General features: G+C 45.0%; 1 protein-coding gene across 2 annotated transcripts in view; it reads right to left on the bottom strand.

The window, feature by feature from the left end:
* SIPA1L2 (signal induced proliferation associated 1 like 2) overlaps positions 1–21,998 on the bottom strand; it is a 221,100-nt gene extending 199,102 nt beyond the window's left edge. For both annotated transcript variants that reach the window (XM_079901080.1, XM_079901081.1), the window contains exon 1: positions 21,724–21,998. The gene's annotated coding sequence lies outside the window, so the exon portion shown is untranslated. The remainder of the gene's footprint in view (positions 1–21,723) is intronic.
* Between the last annotated feature and the right edge of the window lie 243 nt (positions 21,999–22,241).

The following is a 22,241-nucleotide window of genomic DNA, read 5'->3' as shown; positions in this document are numbered from 1 at the left end:
CTCTCATTCATGCCACTAAAATTACGCTGACTTGTGAATATAATTTCAAAAACTAAAAAAATTTTTTTAAAATATGGGATTTCTGATTCTCCACCAATCCACCACCCCTTCCTACACACATCACACACACGCACTGGCTGTCCTCACAGCTTTCTGACCATCGGGCAGGGCTGCTCGGGACACAGTGCATTCGGACCATGCATCTGTGCCTCAGACGTGGGAGGCTCGCAAGTGAAGTAAGTTCAAGGGCGCTAACACTGCAGGTATTTAAGAGGCATCTTTTGTAACAGCAGGAGAACGGACTTCATAATCTATTAATACTCTTCATCTCTGATCAGTACAATTTGATAGATACTAAAAGCTGACTTCGGAGTTCCTATTCAAACATAATCCTTAAATCATGCTTTCATAAGTCACATAGACTAATTCACAGAGAGACAATTAGCCTTTGACACTGCACTTAATTTAATAAGCCATTTCAGAGTTTTAATAGAAGCACTAACAGGCTTGAAAGAAGAATGAACTCTTTTTTTGAGACCTTATAACTTACAAATTAACTAATTTTTATTTGTAATGTAAATGTCAAAGAGCATTGTATCAAAGGGCCAGCAATTATAACGCTAAGAAGACACGGGTATTATCTGAGTCGAGGTATCACTGCTCTCACAAATAAGCAAAGAGTATTAATGGTACTTTTAAAGTAAATGCCAAAGTCTCTAACTTAACTCTCTATACCAACTGAGAAAGATGCCCCCACTGTTAAGGAAAGACAGCTGTGAGAATTAAATGAAATAATAGATTCAAACGCAAGTCATTCAATGCGTTACCAATAAACTACATTATTAATAGCAAAAAGTAAATTCCCGAAAATAAATTCAATCCCTTAAAAGTATACATATATGTATGTATTTTTTGCTATGCAACAAGCTTAAATGAAAGAAGGTAGTCAAAAGGTTAAAACAATATAATGCTTAAACCCTTACATACAAGATCAGCAAATAATTTTCAAAGGATATCTACCTACATGACATTAAACTTAAATTATAAATACTTTGATGGTAAAGAACATGTACCAAAAATATATTTATTAGACATAATAGGTGCCTAATAAATGCTTGCTAATTACTTGCCTTGAAAACTTGTTTTATAACTCAAAAATACAAATCAAGCAAGATTATATAGTAAAATAAAACAAATTTACATATTGAGCCAAAAAATTATATTGAAACAGACAAATAGTTTTAAAGGATACATATACCCGGCATATAATTCAAATTTTTTTAAAATAGATCTTTGTTGCAGTATAATTGCTTCACAATACTGTGTTAGTTTCTGCTGTACAACAAAGTGAATCAGTCATATGCATACATATGTCCCCATATCCCCTCCCTCTTGAGCCTCCCTCCCACCCTCCCTATCCCACCCCTCTAGGTGGTCACAAAGCACCGAGCTGATCTCCCTGTGCTATGGGGCTGCTTCCCACTAGCTATCTATTTTACATTCCTAAGTATATATATGTCGATGCTACTCACTTCAACCCAGCTTCCCCCCATCCCCGGGTCCTCAAGTCCATTCTCTATGTCTACTTCTTTATTCCTGCCCTGCCACTACGTTCATCAGTACCAATTTTTTTTTTTTTTTTTTTAGATTCCGTATATACGTGTTAGCATACAGTATCTGCTTTTCTGACTCAAATATTTTAATATCATGTTTTTTCCTGTTACAAAATTAACATGTTCATTTTAGAAAAAACTGGAAAACAAATGCAAAAAGAAGAGAATACGATAATTAGACATAACGCAACCACAAGTGATAACCACCATAAATTTTTTAATGTATCCTATTCTGTTAATGCATATGCGTGTTTAATTTTCCTGTAAAATGGGGATCTATTATATATATTGCCTAGCAAGAAAATTTTTTCATTTAATATTCTGTGCACATTTTCCCATGTCATTAAGAGACCTTATAAAACAAGCTATTTAATTGATTTAGATTACTTGATCGTATGGAGAACCATAATTTAATGTCTTACTGCCAATATTTTTCCAGTTTCTCACAGTATAACTAATACTGCATGAGCATCTTTATATAAAAATCTTTTGGACTGTGATTATGTCATGGGGTAAATTCCTCAGCCCAAATCCCTACACAGTTATTAACCTTCTACTTCACTAAAAACTGCACAGAGCTTGGCCTAGCAGACTGGAGTGGCCAGAGCACAGAGCATCAAGGAAACCTACACCGTCCCTTCCTTCCTCCTGCCTATTAACCTTTGACCCAGTGCCCTGGAAGAGCAGCTTTGTTTGACATCTTCAAGCACAGGTATAGATAGGGTTACCTGTCCCCACCTTTCACCTTTGGAGGGGAATGGACAGAGAATCTTAGGTACAGCTTCACACAAGGGGGCAAATGTCCAGCAAGAGACTGGGGCAGAGCACAGACCACCTGCAACAGATACAAAAGACTCTGAAATAATAGAAAACAAATAAATGTGTTGGAATCCACAGGCATGTGCCCTGCTTTCAATATTATCTCTTCTTCTACCCTCTGAACACCACACCTCAGCCAATGATATGGTCCTCCTCTCACTGGAAGAATTATCTTTGCACTTTGCTATTGTCAGGTGACTCAAGTTAATAAAGGTTTTCTGTACCTGCTGCATACCCATATCTCCCTGCACATATCACAAACACCAGGTGGCCTGTGTGCAGTCGGGGGGTGACCAGCACTCCAGGTAGGATAGACACGTGGGCCAGAAATACCCACCAAGTGCCAGGTAGACCAACCTGGCCAGAGGGGCTATATGACCTTCCTCTACCCCATCTTCAATTCCCAGCGTGAAAGAACTCTTCCAAAGATTCCCCGTCCCCTAGCTACTTCCTCACTATAGGCCAGCCTTCATAAAGTTAGACGTTACCTAACGCTACTCCCTATCTCCCATTTTCAAAAAGGGGAAGCTGATTTTAAGAGGTGACCTCTTTTCTAATGGTTTGTATTCCACAATTTTAACCTCATTCTTCTGAAAGCCAACTCAAGATAATCACCCACATCAAACTACCTGCAGAGCAGTTTGGAAGCTGTTAGACCGGTATGGGGAATCACAGGACTACTCACGACCATTAGGAGAGTATTATGACTGTGATATCTTATAGTTGCTTGTCAACTGTGACACGAAAGTACACAAAATCTGGAAGGCCTTCTGTTCACCAAAAGGCAAACGAACTATACTTTACAGAATAAACTGGCCACCGAAGATAAAAAACTGTGAAACACATTATCTGCTTACTTTTTACATAACAAGTTGAAAGTGAATACACTGCGCTTACTGAAAGTGCTTTAAAATCTCTTCTTCATTTCTATCCATTTACGTCCTCCATGAGAGGGTCTCTCTACAACCAGTGTTACTAAAACAAAACGTAGAAATTATTTAGCTATACGTTATCCCCTGCAAATAGCATGTCATCAATCTGACGCTGATTAGATAAATTAAGGAGCAAGCATTACATTTCAACCTTTCAATACTGATCCACGTGGTATTTGCTCAGAACTAATAGCATTTAACATGGGAAACTGCTCCTTTTTGCGTTACTTCTGTTTGGTCACAGTCGCAGAACAAGAAAATGTTATGTGTATGATTGTGACTCATTAATCTCCTCAATGCACAGTCTTAGTGAATAAACTGCACAATTCGTTAAATGCCTTTCTTTCTTCCTACGTGTGTTGTGATCCCGTTCATAGGAGTGTCATCTTCTGGGTTGTCTAAGGACTACTGAAAACAACAGGAAGGAAACAGCCTTGCTTATTTCTGTAGTCTTTTTTTTAAAATGAAATATATGAGAAAGTCTACCACGAGATCTTGATAAACAATAAAATATTTGTAAGCTCTCCAGTATCTGCCTTCAAGTCTTACAAACGCAACTCCACACGCAACACTGACAAGGACCAACCCTGGCAAACGGACGGGAACCCAGGTCCCAGGACTGGCTCAGGGCTCAGGCCCCCTCAGCATGCGGTGGTGAGGGGAGGGAACTTCAACACCAGTCTCCACGAGCTTGAACTCGGCGGAACACCAGGGCAGGTGTCTGATAAAAGCAGAATAAAGTGAATACATAGAATGAAATAAATAAAGGCACTACCATAGTGGGAAGCACCTATGTCCAGGCAGTAACTCTGACTTATGCTCCCAAAATGAGTTTAAAAAAGATCTGTATGTGCTAACAACAAGGCCCAAAGCACAGAGAGCCACAGATGCTCTCTGACCTTCAGCTAGAACTTCAGCTCCTCACCCAGAATGAGCGGAACACTAAGCAAGCCTTTTTCAGTGAACTCAACCACGTTTCTATTCCAAAAGGTATTATTGAAAATATTGGTATTTTTATAAGACCCTTCAGACTAGATTTTTTTTTTCAAAGGTATGCTGATGGCCAAGCTGCAGAAATCCCAGACCAGAATTAAAAAGCAAAGTTATCGATGGTCTCTAACAATCATCCTATTACGCTGTCAAGGGGATTATCTCCAGGTACCAACAAGGTTCTACGTATTCTCCAAAGGCGTCAAACATGCAACTGTCTCCCAACCATTCTGGAAATTACCTGTAATCTAAACATTCAGAAGAAAGCAACAAGGATTAAAAACTGTGAACAAAATAGAGATACTACTTTAGAGACAAAAACAGAAGGTTCTGGAAACCTCCAACGAAGTTGTGTTTTGAGAACAGAAAAGATATAATGGCGAAAAAATTCTTGATGTGGACTGCACTAGTTCATCTCGATCGAGGGAGTGCAGGATAGAATCTTTCGGGCGCTGTGTGCCTTTTCAATCCACAGCGTCTGAACAACAGGACGCCGGAATGGTTTTGGACACCGGAATGGTTTTGGACACAACAACGTAAGAAACGCCCCCGGGGTTCAAGGCAGGGCCCAGCAGGTCTTTATTCTGAGTCCAATAATAACAGAGACACTGAGTGGGAGGTGCTGGGTGAAAACCACTTCTGTGAGGATTATTAGGATATTTGCAATTTCTCTGGCATCTCCTCCCCCCTCTCCCCACGAAGACATGACCCCTGAGAACCCGTCCCCCCTCCAGAAGCAGTCCCTTCTCAAACCATTCCACCAACAAATCAAAGCAACTTAATGTATGAAATACTAGGCCCACGCTCCCTGAAGAGGCTGACAAATACTTCGTGCAACAGCCCAGGCAGAAAAAGATAAAGGGTTTGGGTGGCTGGAACAGTGAGTTATAAGGGCAAAGTCCAATGCGAATGTTGACCCATTGATGTAAAGTCCAAGCGCACACACCTTCGACGCGTGTAATGCAGGGTGTAGTCAGACACCAATCACCAGGCCAGTTTTCCTCCCTTGCAGATAAGTTTAACATTTCAGTTGAGACAGAGACACAGTCCTCGGAATTGATATACACGTGATCAGCTGATGAGGTTCCACGCGGCTCTTTTGTTCACTACAAACAAAACGATGTAAAACACTCCCAAACTTCCCACAGTGTGAACTGCAAACACCACTGGCAGCTGCTCAGCCGCGGCTACTGCCCCCAAACCAACTGAAAGGCTCGAGGCGCGCTCCTCTTCGCTCCAAGTTATCCTTGGCGTCTGTGCTCTCATCGCTCGGGAGGTTCCCTGCATCCTTCCGCGCTTAAGATATTGGCAAAAATTAGCAACCTTGGGGCTCCCCTGGTGGCGCAGTGGTTGAGAGTCCGCCTGCCGATGCAGGGGACGCGGGTTCGTGCCCCGGTCCGGGAAGGTCCCACATGCCGCGGAGCGGCTGGGCCCGTGAGCCATGGCCGCGGAGCCTGTGCTCCGCAACGGGAGACGCCACAACAGTGAGAGGCCCGCGTACCGCAAAAAACAAACAAACAAACAAAAATCAGCAAACTCCGCACAACCCATCTGCGTAGTCTCCTGAGCAGCCAGCAGCCAGCAAGAGGAAACCAAGGCAACTTCCAGATTATCAAGAGGCCGTGACGCTCCTGCTGAAATAAAAACCACTCGGGCCTCTCCGTCCTTAAAAAAACGTCAAGCGTCATTTATTTCAACCAGGAGTTTCTCTTCCCCCCTTTTCACTGGTTAGTGGGGAATGACACAGGCAACGCTCTCACTCAGTTTGACCACCTGGAAGGAACATCTACGTTTGGGGATCACTCTGCACATCCTTGGAAGCCCCCGGGGTGACTGGAGAACACAGAACTCAGAGCCCGCGCACGGTGGCCACTCCCCCGCGCCGCACCACCCTCGGCATCCAGGGGGCACTGACCTTGGCCCCTCAAGCCTGGACAGACTCACATCTGCTCCCCTGGGTCCCCCAGGCAGCCAATCCCATCGATCAGACTATCACTTCACGAGCCTTTCAAGCGGCTGGCAAACAGTCTATTCAGAGTTGCTTGTGGGGGAAAAGCAGTGTAATGTTAGCTCATTAGAGGAGGGGGAATCACATGCACAACCGCTTCCTTAGGCTTCGCCCGTGACCCTGTGACAGCTCGTCTCTGAGTGGGAGAGACCCCAGGACCCAAGGGCACTTCCTTCTGAATGACACGCAAGCCAGAGCCCCTGCCATCTCTGGGGAGGTTTCTGCTCCCCAGAAACCCTCTGGCTCCCGAATAAATGATTACTGGGATTCCATTCATCAAGTGTCTCTTAAGCCTTCTATTATGAGTCTGAATTTTAAACAGGGGACGAGGTCCTTTTATTACATTCCCTAATCCACGTCCCCAGGAACATTTTTTTCAAAGTTACAGAGTCTGCCTGCAACCTCGTTATTATTAGACTTTACTCTCCCTTCCACCACCCAGAACTAAGCTGCACTTTAAGAAGACAGCACTGCCTCCACTTAAAAAAAAAAAAATCCACTGAGAGCAATATTATTAGGAGAGCGACTCTATTTCCAGAATGAAAGTGCTGTAAGAGCAATACCCCTTTCTGCCTACCGACCCTTGTAACCTGAGTCCCTCCCTGAGATGGCACCTGGCAGGACAGACCAGGCAGGAAGCATTTGACAAGCGAGCTACTCCATCGGAGCACCCACATGGCCACAGGCAAGGCCAATTCCATAGCATAAGCACAGAAGCACGTGGAGGGGCGGCTCCATGACACTGCTCAGCACCGCCTTGAAGTCAGCTGTGGTCAGGTCATTGCGTTCTCCAGAGGATGAGAGCACAAGTGATGCAGACCCTTTCTGGGGTCTTCGGGTGACCACCACCTGGGTGCCCCCTCCCTTTCCAGCCAGCCAGAGCGCAGACATGCCCAGTGGGCTCCCTCCAAGCAGTGAGGCCCAGGCCCAGTGGTGGAGAAACAAGATGGAAGGAACCTGGGTCCCTGAGTGTCAGGTGGAGGACAGCAGCCCACCTGCCCAGATCTCAGGCTGTCACACAAGAAAGGAGTCAGCCTGTCTCTTGTCTGGACACTGTAGTCTGGAGTCTCTTTTAGAGCAGGGAGAATTACCCTAGCCAATACAGCCCTAAGGCAAAGTCTTCGCACACCGTGTGTGTGTGTGTGTGTGTGTGTGTGTGTGTGTGTGTGTGTGTGTGCGCACCTTATATATAAATGTTAAACTAGTACTGATGAGAACATTTTTCCTGGTTCTGATCATGGATGGAGAGGTTTAGCAACTCAGAACTCCAGTAATAGTGGGTATAGCAAAGGGGGCAGTTAATTAAGTCTAGAATTAGATTTTTTTAATTTTTATTTTTAAATATGTATTTATTTAGGCTGCACCGGGTCTTAGTTACGGCACGAGGGATCTTTTTGTTTCTTTTTAGTTGCAGTATGCAGACTTCTTAGTGGCGGCATGTGGACTCTCAGTTGCAGCATGTGGACTCTTAGTTGCGGCATGCGGGATCTAGTTCCCCGACCATGGATCGAACCTGGGCCCCCTGCATTGGGAGCACAGAGTTGTAACCACTGGACTGCCAGGGAGGTTCTTAGAATTTTATTTTTTAAGTCAACGAGGACTTTATTTTACTAGCCAATATCTCAACACAGGTGACTTAAAAATCTCCTAACAGTTCAGGTTTATTTTCTTAGTCTCCATATAGTGTCATAAAACAAGAGTCAGGAAATTTTAGTCTTCCAAATTGTTGCATTTGAACTAGAAATTACAGTCAGCCCTGTACATCCCCAGGTTTCACATCTGCAGATTCAACCAACCGTAGATTGAAAATATTTTTTTTTTTAAACTCCAAAAGTTTCAAAAAGCAACACTTGAGTTTGCCATGGACCAGCAACTATTTACATTGTATTAGGAAGTATAAGTAATCTAGACATGACTTAAAGTATATGGGAGGATGTGCGTAGACTATATGCAAACACTACACCATTTTATATGAGTGTCCCCGGCTTTTGGTATCTTGAGGGAGGTCCCGGAAACAATCCCTGCGGATACAGAAGATTAACTGTATTCCTCAAAGATGCCTTATTAAAAACAAACAAAAAAAAAACTTGTTTAAGAAGTTAATCACAAAGCTAAGAATAAGCTTTGCAAAAATAGATATATTTTCCTTTTCCTGAAGTTTTCCAAGTAGCAGACACAATAAGTGAATAATGTGTCAGGATCCATCGCTTCAGGAGCAAGAGAACTCAGCTGAATGCCCCGAGCTGGCCCTGCAGCACGTGTTAGCAAACTTACAAAAGAAGCACCTGGTGGGACTTCCCTGGTGGTCCAGTGGTTAAGACTCTGCACTCCCAATGCAGCGGTCACAGGTTCGATCCCTGATTGGGGAACTAAGATCCCACATGCCACACGTCGAGCCCCCCCGCCCCCCCCCCCCGCCAACAAAAAGAAGCACCTGGTTTTCAGAATACATAGGAGAAACTCAGGCAGAAAATGGCCCAATCAAATATGAAAATCACACCTCTGTTGGGAAAGGGGAAGATGAGACTTAATAAAAATACACAAATACCTAAAACAAAATTGTTTCTAATATCACTTGATAATATGATCTTTGAAAAGAGCTTGTGACCAAGGTGGAGGTAAGCCAGGCTGGCGTAATATATTTAAAAATATATGGCAAAGCAGAAATCGCTATGGTGAGTGAAAGAAGCCTTACACAAGAGTATACACTGCAGGATTCCACTTATATGAAGTTCAAGAGCTGGCAGAACTTACCATTGGGGTTGGAGGGGGGAGGGACAGTGGTTGCCTAGGACGGAGACTGGCGTGGCAGACTGGGAAGGGGCCTGAGAGAACTTTCTGGGGTGGCAGGTGTAACTTAATAGAAGTATGGCTTACATAGGTATATACATTTGTCTAAGCTCATGGATTGATACACTTAAAACGTATACATTTCACTCTACAAACTTTGCCTCAAAACAGAATGTGAGTTTTAAACTCATTTATGGTATGTATGCTGAAGTGCTTAGCAGTGACGTGTACGGATGTGTGTACTTATTTTGAAATGCTTCCAAAAAAAAAAAAAAAAAGAGGGACTGATGGGTAGATCGAGGTGGATAGATCCGTATAAGGCAAACACAGTAAAATGCTAACACTGTGGGGCTTCCCTGGTGGCGCAGTGGTTGAGAGTCCGCCTGCCGATGCAGGGGACACGGGGTCGTGCCCCGGTCTGGGAGGATCCCACATGCCGCGGAGCGGCTGGGCCTGTGAGCCATGGCCGCTGAGCCTGCGCGTCCAGAGCCTGTGCTCCGCAACGGGAGAGGCCACAACAGTGAGAGGCCCAAGTACCACAAAAAAAAAAAAAAAAAAAAATGCTAACACTGTGGAATCTAGGCAGTGGGTATATGGGTGTCCACTACACTAAGTAATTCTTTCAACTTACCTGTATGCGTGAAATTTTGCAGGATAAAAAGCTCAGGGCAAGTATATGCTAATATGCTGAGATGTCTTGTTTTAGAATCTAAAGGAGAATGCGAATCTTACCCAGCATTTACTACTACTTCCTGCGACATAAAAAGAGCATGTGGACAGCAAATGAACACATGTTCCAGGGAGGCCAGGGTGGTGGACAAGGTGCTCGGCCTACCTAAGCTCTCACTGTCCAAAGCCATGCTTCCTAAGGCTGCCTCAGTTTAAAACTTTGATTATTCAAAATAATTTTAAAGTAAATCACTTCGGTACATCAATTACCAAAAGTTATAAATTCCTAAATAGAAAGTCTTAAAACAAAACAATGTGACCTTGAATCCCAAATATAATACTCTGTGTGGTATTCTCTGGACAAATAACTGAAGCAGATTCAGTGATTTTATACCAAAACATTACGGTCAAAAGGTACAAACTTCCAGTTAATTAGATGAACAAGTCCTGGGGGTGTCATGTACAGCATGATGCCTATAATTAATAATAGCATAAGGCATATTTGAAAGTTGCCGGGCTTCCCTGGTGGTGCAGTGGTTGAGAATCCGCCTGTCGGTGCAAGGGACACAGGTTCGAGCCCTGGTCCGGGAAGATCCCCCATGCCGCAGAGCAACTGGGCCCATGCACCACAACTACTGAGCCTGCACTCTGAAGCCCTCGAGCCACAACTACTGAGCCTGCGTGCCACAACTACTGAAGCCCGCGCTCCTAGAGCCCGTGCTCCGCAACAAGAGAAGCCACCACAATGAGAAGCCCACGCACCGCAGCAACGAGTAGCTCCCGCTCACCACAACTAGAGAGAGCCGCGCACAGCAACGAAGACCCAACGCAGCCAAAAATAAATAAATAAATAATTAATTAAAAAAAAAAAAAGAAAGCTGCTAAGACAGTAGATCTTAAAAAGTTCTCATCACAAGAGAAAGACAAAACTTTGTAACTATGTGTGGCGGTGTTAACTAGACTTCGTTAGCTAGACTTATCGTGATGATCATTTGACAATACATACAAGTATGGAATCATTATGTTGTATGCCCGAAACCAACATAATGTTATATGTCAATTACATCTCAGATCAAAAAAATGTTCACTTTCTATCTCTGATGAGTCCAAAATATTTTCCCCTTTAGGTTTACAGACACATTCTATAACCTTTAGCAAATTACAATGGGGAAAAAATTGAACTGACTACCTTACGTGATAGACAAGTTAATCATCATTCCAAAAATAATGTCCATCACTTCTCTTGAAGTTGCTTTTGTTAATAAAGTTCAGTTTGGGGGTTGAAAAACCCAAACCAGGCTAGGATCTGAGTTTGGTTTTAGGCCTCTGAGTAAGTTCATGGAGACAGTACTACGATCAGGCGAAGGGCTAAGAGACAGAGAGTTTGATTTGTAGTTGCTGGTCCCCTGCAGAGCCAGGAGTGTCCTTGCATACAAGAGCCCTTCAACAAAAATTAAAACCCTGACCATTTTCCAAAGCCTAACTCGGGTCCTCCCTTTTCCTTGAATGTTCTCCTGACTATGCCCACCCACCAGGCCCTCTGCCACCCACAGGGTCTTTCCTCTGAAAGAAGCTGTAGTGCCCATCTTACACAGGAGTCTTCTAACATACATCACGTGTGGCCATCAGCTAGGCCAGGACACTTACAGTTCATCAACTACCAGGGCAAGCCACTCTACCAAAATCAGCAGACCTAGGACGTAAACCGTTCTCTCACATTCTCGTACTTGGGAACCAGCACCATGAGGAAGACTGATTCCAGCATCACCCTAAGGCTCCCCTGAGGCCTGAAACACTGAGTTGGTTCCTTTGCTGACTGTGCCAGACACTTCCCTGGGCCAGAGCACTGGGACACAGTGACCAGGTCCCTGCCCCCAGGGTCTCACACCCTAAGTAAGGGCACCCTCTGCTAACCTGGAAATCTTAGCACACCAAAGTTTAAAGAGACCTCAAGACTGTGTGGCCCCGAGTCCCCACTTGAAAACTGGCTCCTACTCACTGCCCTGGAAGCAAAGGACGTTAGACACGGACGCCGCAGCACCCCCGCAAGCCCTCACCCCACCTCCGTCTTCTGCGACAGCAAAGAAATGCTACTTTGCTCTTCCACGGGATGTTCCAAATGCTTTTTTAAAAATTCTCATCTTTCTCGTTAGTTTTACCTTCCCAGAAAGTTCAGTGTTGGGTTGTCTGTTTCTTTGGGTTTGGCCACGCCATGTAGTTTGTGGGCTCTTACTTCCCCGATCAGGGACGGAAGTCGGGGCCCTCGGCAGTGAATTCCCTGGACCGCCAGGGAATTCCCCAGGAAGGTCAGTTTTTAAATTTATTTTAGTATTTTTGGCTGTGTTGGGTCTTCGTTGCTGCGCGCGGGCTTTCTCTAGTTGCGGCGAGCGGGGCTACTCTTCGTTGCAGCGCGGTGGCTTCTCTTGTTGCGGAGCACGGGCTCTAGGCGCACGGGCTTCAGTAGTTGTGGCACGCGGGCTCAGCAGTTGTGGCTCGCGGGCTCTAGAGCTCAAGCTCAGTAGTTGTGGCGCGCAGGCTTAGTTGCTCCGCGGCATGAGGGATCTTCCCGGACCAGGGCTCGAACCCATGTCCCCTGCGTTGGCAGGCAGATTCTCAACCACTGCACCACCAGGGAAGCCCAGGAAGGTCTGTTCTGAACAGGTGAAAGCTTGCAGGGATGGATGGAAAAGGAGTGAATGCTGTCACGAGGCTGCTCCCTGGAGGCTGAGCCTGTCTGCGTCCTCCTCCAGGCCCTCCCACGGCAGGAGGTACAGCGGGATAAGTGTTTGTGGACCTAGTGGCAAAGAAAATAGGAAGATGAAAGGCAGTGCCTCCTAAAACCCTCCCGGGGGGCCTGTTCCTCACTCCTTCCACGTATCCTAGGCTGACTCCACGTCCCCTGTGCGCTTCAGCTCGTCTGGGAAAGAACTGTGAGATGTGATGCCAGGCTGGGAGGATGGATTTAGAAAGCCCCACATAGCCAGACGCACAGCAACAGCAGCCATCAGACATCACCCAGATTTAACCGGCCTAAAATTAGCAGTCGGAGCAGAGTAGTTACTGCACGGATGGCGTCAGAGCTCTTCTGACGGGCTGACTGCCAGTTTTCAACAAATTGTCCTGCTTTCTCTACCAGGGAAACAATATTTTGGAACAGAGCCAGCCAAGCATTTCCGTGGCTGTTCCCATTCTCGATTCACTATTAATGTCTGATAATTCAGTGACAAGGTGAGCAGAGCCATTGTTTTGCTGCAAGCCCTTATTCTTTGGGTGAGTAAAGTATGGTGGAGGAATCCTTTTAAATATTTAAATGCCTGAAATTTATTTAGGGCTTCACATGCAACTGACTTAAACAAAGATGATGCAAAGCTAGCGAAGTATAAAGGCAAAACGAAAATTGGTTTCCTCTGCTCTTTCTTTTCATCCTGGCGAAGACTCGGGAGCAAAAGAAATGTTCTCTGCAGGATCACAGCAGCGCCCTCTCACTTCCCAGCAAAGACGAGAGAACCCGGCTCAATCATCAGAACTGCTACCTCACCGCAAACTACAAAATTTCTCCCGAATAACAGAGGATCCACTGGCTGACAGAACAAGGCATTTGGAGGCTAGAACAATGGCTCAGTAGCCTGCCCCCTGGCCACCACTTCCCGCTTGCAGGGACAGTAGTGGGATAATTCTGGCATTTTCCTCTGCATGCACTTTCTTTACCACCACCCCCCATTTCTTCTATGATTTATTGAGATCAACAGAACCTCACAAAGCATCTAGGCTGCCACAGTGGGCAGAGAGATGGGTTTAGACTCTAAGAACTAAGATTCATAAAGCCATGTGTGTTCTCGCCTTAAATCTTAGTTTTCACATCAGTACAGGGGGATAATCCCATCAGCCTTGCAAGGTTCTCGTTCAGTCTGCAAGAGACCATAAATGAAAGTTCAAGCACAACTGCTGTTTTGAAGTCTACCTTCAGGAATCTCTCTCCCCAGTTCTTTATCCTGTTCCTAAGTCAAAAACATCAGCCTCTCTCTCTCATTCCTCTCATCATTTAAGACTTTTTAAATAGGAAAACAGATCCATTATTCCAAGCAAATGACTTACGATGACCCTCAAATAAACAAAATGGCTGGTAAATTCGGTGATTTTCGTATTATTTAGGCTAATCTCTCAGCCTCACCCGCAGCTCTCATCATAGCATACCTTAATACACACATTTAAACAAGCAGGAGTCAGAATGAGATCCCCCTGAATTCATGCAACATAGGAATTAGTAGTAGGTCAGGATATTAGGATAAAAGACTTCTACCTGTAAAATTAAAGCTATGCTTACGGAGCACCAACTATACGTAAGGCGTAAGTAATGTTCCAACATACTCTGCAATCCTCAAATTAAAAGGACTAAATTAACAGAAGGTATACAATATACTACTGATCGGTTTTAAACAATCATTATTTCCTGTAGAAATTATCACGGATTGAGAGAGAACAGAGAACGTTGCACAATTCAGAAATCCTCTCTTTCCAGTTATCTTTATTAAGGAGTCCAAACCAGGCTTGTAAGTGAACTGCAGCTTCATCTGATTCCAAAAAGGCCAGGCAGTGTGCTTATCAGTTGGGATCAGACTTTGAAACCTGGGAAAGGTGTAAAGCACACCCTCTCACCCCAGGGTGCCCACCCTCCCCAAACCACAGCCCTCAGAACCGGGCAATAAAGGTCCTGATATAACAGATGGAACTCTGCTGTTACCCTCTTCAGAAACTACTTCTCCATTTCTACCAGTTTGATATCAGAGTTCAATTACAGGTCATTTCAAGTGACCCAGAAAAGATATAAAGTGAGGCATAAAAGGTTGTTTCGGTAGATCATTTACAATAGAAATAATGAGAACCTTAAGGCAACACTTACTTAGTTCAACAAAAGCCAAGACACACAGCTCTTTCATGCTTAAACCCTGGGCTTTCAATCCTGCCTTTATCAAACATTTGCTAAGTGCCTATTATGTGGCAGAAACCAGGGCAGTACAGGGATTACAGCAGTAATGACCAGAAATGTCCCTGCCCATATGGCACGTATATTCTATTGAGGCGACGCAGAAGACAAACAGAAAAATCAATACACAATATCATGTCAGGCAATGATAAATGCTATAGATTAAAATCGCCCAGCACACGCGGAGGCTGGGTGGCGTGCGGATGCCCTGCCCTCCCATCATCCCTTCCAGCCCACCTGCCCTCCAGAGGCTGGGACACTGGTCTCCCTTGCACGAGGGGTGACCGTGTGCTACCGTTCTAGCCAACATTAATCTGCACTTTCAAAGTTGTTCTTACTCTTTAGAAGTTTCTGGATGAGCAAATGATGAGTTACGTCCTTCTATCCTGATTCTGGGTCTGGTGTCAGCTGTGTGTCGATAGTACAATGCTTCCCAAACAGTTGAGGTCAACCAGAAACATTGCAAGGAGGATGGTATCCTCCATCACACTATCATTCTCCCCACACCCCCAAAAAATTCAAACCTCAAGCTAAGCAACCCACAACCAACTCTGGAAGAAAACTGGCCAAAGTAAAAACTGTCCTCAGGAAAAAGAATAAATACAGTAAGTAGAGGGTCCATGAAGGGTAGAATCTGTCTTAAGCTTCCCTCACAAGACCCTTCAGGCCCCCTAGAAATTGTTCCCAAACAGCTGTGAACTCTAACCAGAGAGGGTGGGAGAGCAGTGGTCTCGGGACCCGGCCCACACATTTCAAAGGGTAACAAGCAAGCCTTTAAGATGCAAAAGAAAATACTCCAACATTCATTTTTGTTTATTATCAGCCTTCTTAAAATTTATATCATTATGTTTTATAGTGTCCATATCTTAGCATGGTAAAGTTTTACGCGTATACATATATATATATATATATATATATATATACACACACACACACACACTATACTGTACATATACACACATGCACAAACACATATAGACAGACATGTGTATGTGCACATATGGACACTAAACACAGGAAATTCTGTATAGATGCGATGCACACTGGAAAAAGTTTAGAGACCCTACTACAGAGAAATAATTGTTCTTGGATTAGGGCATTAAACACTCCAAACAACAGCGTGTGTCCTGTATGAAGAATCCAAAGTGTGATTCCTAAAATTTCTTATTAGAAGCTTCACTATGAAGAGGACTGTATCCCCACCCTATTTCTGAACCATGTGAATATCCACTGTTCCACAGGGAACCGAACGATTATCAAAACCCCCCTGAAGACAGTGAAAGCAATCATTATGCAGACTGCACCCGCTACTGTGCCCTAAACATACAGTCTGAGATTTTTTTTTTAACGTCTACACAATAGTTTGTCTCAGCATACATAATTTTGTGTTCACCCAAGACTTCTTACTTTCCACAGTAACCATTTTTTTTTTTTTTTTTTTTTTTTTGTGGTACGCGGGCCTCTCACTGTTGTGGCCTCTCCCGTTGCGGAGCACAGGCTCCGGACGCGCAGGCTCAGTGGCCATGGCTCACGGGCCTAGCCGCTCTGCAGCACGTGGGGTCTTCCCGGACCGGGGCACGAACTCGCGTCCCCTGCATCGGCAGGCAGACTCTCAACCACTGCGCCACCAGGGAAGCCTCCAGTAACCATTTTTAACACTAGCTCTTTACCTAGATTTTTTTGTTTTGTTTTGTTTTGTTTTGTTTTACCTCAGAGTAATTGAATACACCACTCAACAGCCTGCTCTGGACTACTCTGATCTCCTCAACAGCTCAACTAACTGGGAGCTGCTTCTGGCGGATGTAGCAACTACACAACAGTGAAAAATAGGGAGTAATCCAATCGGTGGCACTCAAGACACCCCTTATGGCTGAATGCTTATTTCTGAAATAGGAAAAAAAAGAGTACCAACTAATGAAAACACTGGGAAATTGGGAAAAGGTGGTTCTCGTCCCCAACTATCTGAAAGCAATTCAAAAGAAGACAATACCAAACTGCAAGGTGAGTTTAGGGAAGTGCACAACATTCTGCTTCTTCCCACCATCTTTTTAGTGCCTGAAGCCTCCAGGGGTCACAGTTCACAGTGTGGTCCCCGCTTCTCAGTCACTCAGTCAGTCACTGAACATCTATTTCTTAATCTCCCACCACGTAGAGCACAGTTCAAGTTACTAGGGACACACTGAAAATGAACTCAGGTCTTAGAGTTCCTTGGTCGGTAGGACCAGCAAAGATGGCCTGACGTGCTCTTTCGGGATATCTGTGTGGAAGAGGCATTCAGCAATGGGCTAGTTATAAGAAATTAAGAGCATTAGTACTTAACTATAACCAAACCTAGAAGGAAACTTCCGGAGGTACCATTCGTAGTTCAGCCAGTTTAACAATTCTATCAGCAACTTAGGTAAAATATAAAAAACAATTTGATCTAATGTGCAGACAGCATTTGTTCGAGAGGGCAGGCAAAGGTGCTAAGTAATAGTATCAAACTCCCAAAAGCATCATGGGAAGGACAAGCTAAAATAAAGTTAGACAAAGTCCGATAAATGTTAGGTCTTGCAGTGACATTAGGACAGGACGGGAAGACGTGGCTTCAAGACGGCATGTGATTAGGACCCAGAGGCTTGAGTGAACAGGAAACTCACTAAGTCTGGGTAGGAAAGTGAATGTGAACTTGGACTGTATCAGTGCAGGCAGGACACGCAAGCTGAAGGAAGGGCACCCGTATTCTACTCTGCGCAGGTCAAGGTGAGTGGGAAGACTTTGGCTCTGAGCCCCACTTGGACAGGTATTGTCCAGTGAGCAACTGGAACATCTCTACAGAAGGATTAGTCTGCAGGCCACCAAGCGGGGGGGAATTCAAATAAATAGGTAGAATTAGATTTCGACTCTACAGGTAAAAAACCCCTCCTAGTGGTCAAAACATGAGAAAGGTGGAATTCTCCACCCCTTACTAGATCACGTGCAGAGTATATAAAGGGATCCAAGCATCAAAGAAGGGTTAGTTGAGCTGGTCATTGATTTCCAAACCCTGGTTCTTAGCAAAGTTTTCACTGGTCTGTGCAAAAGGAATAGTGTCTGTGTATGGGTGAGTATATAAGCACATGGGGGTAATTTTAACCAATGCCCTCTCTGGATGGCAAGACCTTTCCTTAAGTCAGCATGCATACTCTTCCCCCTTTTTTTTTTCTTTTCTTTTTAGCGTATCAGTGTGAAATGCATTGATAGTAGACAGTAACCGCTGTTGTAAACCTTCAATACATCTATACCACAACATAGTGACAAATCTGACAGTCCCTAAAATTTGATTTTTGTTTCCGATTTTTAATTTACAGGTAGATAAAAACAAAAAGTAAAGGAACGACATAAAGGGACCTTATGGACTTTGTGGTACAGAGAGGCTGTGACAACTAGACTCAAATTACTGCATCTCTTCTTTGCTATCACCCAAGTTGGCTATACAATGTTGTACAGGGAGAAAAAAAAATCTATCTATAGCTATAGCTATAGCTATATATCTATATATATGTGTGCGTGTGTACATATACACATATCTCAAGGAATTAGGTTGTGCTAAATGTGAAACCTCGCAAGAAACAGAACCTCTACTGTGGGTAACATCCGGCTCCTCTGGACCACTCTTTGGAACCAAAGCTTATGAATCAAGTTCAGAAAGGATCAAAATAATTTACCTCTGAAGTTCTGAAGCATTTAAATTCCTATCACACTGTTACCCTTCTTTTAAAAGGGGTCACAGCTAGATATGATTGCAACAGAAAAGCAATTTCGGAGTCATTGATTTTCAGGTAAACTAAGTAAGCTATAACTCTCGTGAATGTTCACATACAAACTTATCATAAACCAAAGAAAGAAAAGACACGATCGTGAAAAAATATAAACTATCCCAATCAGTCATTTTCATTAATCCATACATTTATTTGAAACATTAAAGAAACCTAAAATCTTGGTGCTGAAAGGGATCATGAGAAAACTTTATCCAAACTCATTGGTGCCACAGGCACTAGAGGCAGGAAGCTAGAGGTTCCTGTCTCTCCTGCCTGATGCTCTTTCTATCCCATCACTCTGCAAGGGAACCAAGTACATTAATAGAAGGAGAAAATCTGCAACACGTTCCCTATATTCTTTAGGCCTGTACTTCATATTTCATGCAAGTTCAAAACAGATTAAAAAAAAAAAAAAAACCCTTTGCTTTTCAGCTAACAATAACAGTCTGAATTTTCTTCAAATTCGGCATGTCTTTGAAGGGATTTGTAATCCTAAACCGTCACCTTAAGTAGATCATAAGTTCAAAGGCTCACTGCCTTCCTCAATCTCCCAAAAACAAACAAACAAACAAACAAAACACCTTTGCATCTACCAATCATGACTGGGGTTTGGGGGCTATATCAACATAAACACAGTTCTTTGCAAAGTATGCAGTAAATTCAACCCCTTTTAAACTAGTTTTCATGACCAAACACAGCACTTTCCAACCAGTTTCAATTACCAGACAATTGCCCTTTCAAGGTAGCTCACTATTATTTCCTCACTTTGAAGAAGAGACAGATTTTCAAAATGAATAACCCAATAACCCTTTTGCCTCAGGTAAAGAGATCCCCCAAGGTGCACAGGTGTTTACCAAGCTCAGGTATCAGGGAACCCTTCTAAATACCATTCCAGTCTCAAGAGAAACAAAATAAAACAAAACGTACAAACCCTGTTACACAGCTTTAACTACAATAAGTATCATAATAGTCAAATCCTGATACTGATAATTTCCCTCCTACATTCCAGAAAATTAAAGCTCTTTGAGAAAGACTAAGATTTAAAAACATCAAAAGTATGTGATGGAAAATATACACTTAAATCAACTAGGGAAAATCTGCAGCCCATACTCTAAAGCCAGAAGCTCCACTTCCATTTATCTCTTGTTTTATTTTCCAGACCAAATGCTTACACTGCTTCTTACCCAAGTTCATTTCACCCCATCTATAGGTAGCATATGGGTACTGATAAAAGCTGTTTCTGATTTCATTTCATTCCCAACTTCCCAGATGTTTGCGAGAGAGGTTGTGTTTTTTTTCCCCCTTCAGCTATTTGCGAATATGCTCTGATTTAGAACCAACAAATTTAACATATCGTATTTTAGGCTGGGCATGACACAATAAATAACAGCTATAATGAATGTCGAGATATTTCACCAGCTTATAAATAAGTTTGCCTACGTTGGCAAGACTTCGACAGGCTGCCATGATCTTGTTTTAGAGAAAAAGTACTGAAAACACATAATTGAGAACCTGATGCTACCAAAATGGCCAACTACAGGCCATTGTACTTTAGAAATGAAACACGCGATATCAATTGGGGAGAATAAAGACGGCCCCAACACAATCCTTGGTATGACTCATGCATGTATACTTCAACGCATCTCAACAGAGGCTTTAGGAAGAATCAATGTTATGTGTACCGAAAACTCAAGAAAGACTGCACTTTCTCATGAATAATATTCTTTTATACTTCTCTGAATCAAGCAATGAACTACTAAATTAAGCAGAAAACATCCTTAGCAGAAATGTTATATAAATATAATTACAAATCTCACTGCAGCACTTTGAATTACTCAAGTCAAAACAGACATCCTTAAATTTCTGACTAAAAACAGTAACCAAGTTGTCCCTTCAAATCCATCTTTAGGAACGCCAGAAATAATAGGCCACCTTTTGATGTCTGCCTAAATATTGGTTTTATAGGGAAGTAATGTATTTCAAGGAAAGCAACAGTTTTGGAGATTTTTTTTTTCTCCCATTACTAACTGGAAAACTGGAAAAAATTACAACCTGGATTGCAGACAGGCAACTCAAAAGCGCAGTTTACTAAATGCCTGTCATAAGAAAGCCATCTAGTGTTAACATTTAGAAATGAAAACTGCAGACAAAAGAGGCAAAGAAAAGAAACATCTAAGTGACTATTTTGAACTTACTGAGCAAACCTATGAGAATCCCCAAGATTCTTTGTTTACAAAAAAAAAAAAAAAGTCCATCCTTATTAAAAACCGTGTCTAAATCTAAACAAAATCCCAAGACTGTGCAATTGCAATTTTTACCAAAATCAGGTTTTGGTGACCACCATTCTGTGACCAATGCACTTGATGTTTCCAATACTCACGCTGGAGTCATCCTGGGCTGAATTAATTTAACCGAAGCAGGTTAATGATGACAAATATCTCCCAGAGGGGTCATGCCAACTTGTTTTCTCTTCCCGAGAAGGATCGGCTCTCGCTGGCAGACGATGAACCGAGACTGATTCTTTGGGTTTGTGGCGCGGTTGAAAATTAATCCGTAGGTGCTCGTGGGGATACTCCCGGGATCTGGCCAAACGAGCTTCCACGAAACGGGGGCCCGAGCAGGACCGCGAGCCGAGGATGGAGCGAGACGCGGAGCCGGGGAAGCCGGGGAGCCGTCGGGCCCCGAGGAAGGGCGCTCGCCGGCCGCTGGGACCTTACAAAGAGGGGCGGGCGCCGCGAGGGCTCGCGCCCCGGGCACACGCCTTACCGGGGAATAAACCCCGCAGCAAGTTCAGCAAGTGACCCCGCCCGGCGCGCTGGGGAACCGCGCCGGGCAACCTTCTTCTCTCGGGTTAGTCACGGAGGAGTCGCTGCGCGCCCGGAGAGTCCTCCTTAGTGCTCGCGTCTACGAGACGGGAATAACCTTTCAGCCGATCGATAAGTTTGAGAACGAGCGGCGGCGGCTCTTCTCCCACCCCTGGCTCGGGAGCGCGGGCGCATCTGCCGGCCGGACCCTCGCCCCGCGCCCCGGCCCCCCGTCAAACCCCGAGGCGCCCCCGAGGGCGGCCCCTTCACCTCGGGACAGTCCCCGGACACGACCCGGAGGCTCCCGAGCGGAACCCTCCTCGCCGCGAACGCACCTCGGAGACGCAGTCCGCCGGGACCTGCTACAGCCCGCGAGCGCGCGGCGGCGCGTACCGGGGTCGCCGCCTCGCCGCCCGCCGCTGCCCGGGGCTGCCCATCGGCCCGGACCCTGCCCGCACCGGGCTCCGGCGGGAGGCGGCCGGGACCCGCCGGCTGCGGCTGGAGCGGTCGGCCTGCGCTCTGGCGGGCGGGCGGGCGGCCGGGGCGGGGGCGCGGCGCTGCTCCTCCTCCTCCTCCGTCCTCCTCCCGCTCCGCCGGCTCCTCCCGGACTCCCGCTCTGCCGCGCCGGCTCCCGACACCTCCGCCCGCCCGCCCGGCGGCACCGCCCCCCGCCCGCCCCGCGGCCTCCCATTGGTAGCCGCCTGCCGGCCCCCCCGGCCCCGCCCCGCGATTGGGCGCGGGCGCCGTCCGTCCCGCCGCCCCGCGGGGCTCGGGGCGCAGCCGGTGCGCGGTTCCCAGGCCCCGAGGCGCGCTGGAGCTGGGCGGCCGGGAGGGGCTCGGCGGTCTTCCTGCG

Source organism: Stenella coeruleoalba, assembly GCF_951394435.1.
Source record: "Stenella coeruleoalba genome assembly, chromosome: 16".
Taxonomy (NCBI): domain Eukaryota; kingdom Metazoa; phylum Chordata; class Mammalia; order Artiodactyla; family Delphinidae; genus Stenella; species Stenella coeruleoalba.
The sequence above is the reverse complement of the archived record's forward strand: the minus strand, read 5'-3'. Positions and strand labels throughout refer to the sequence as shown.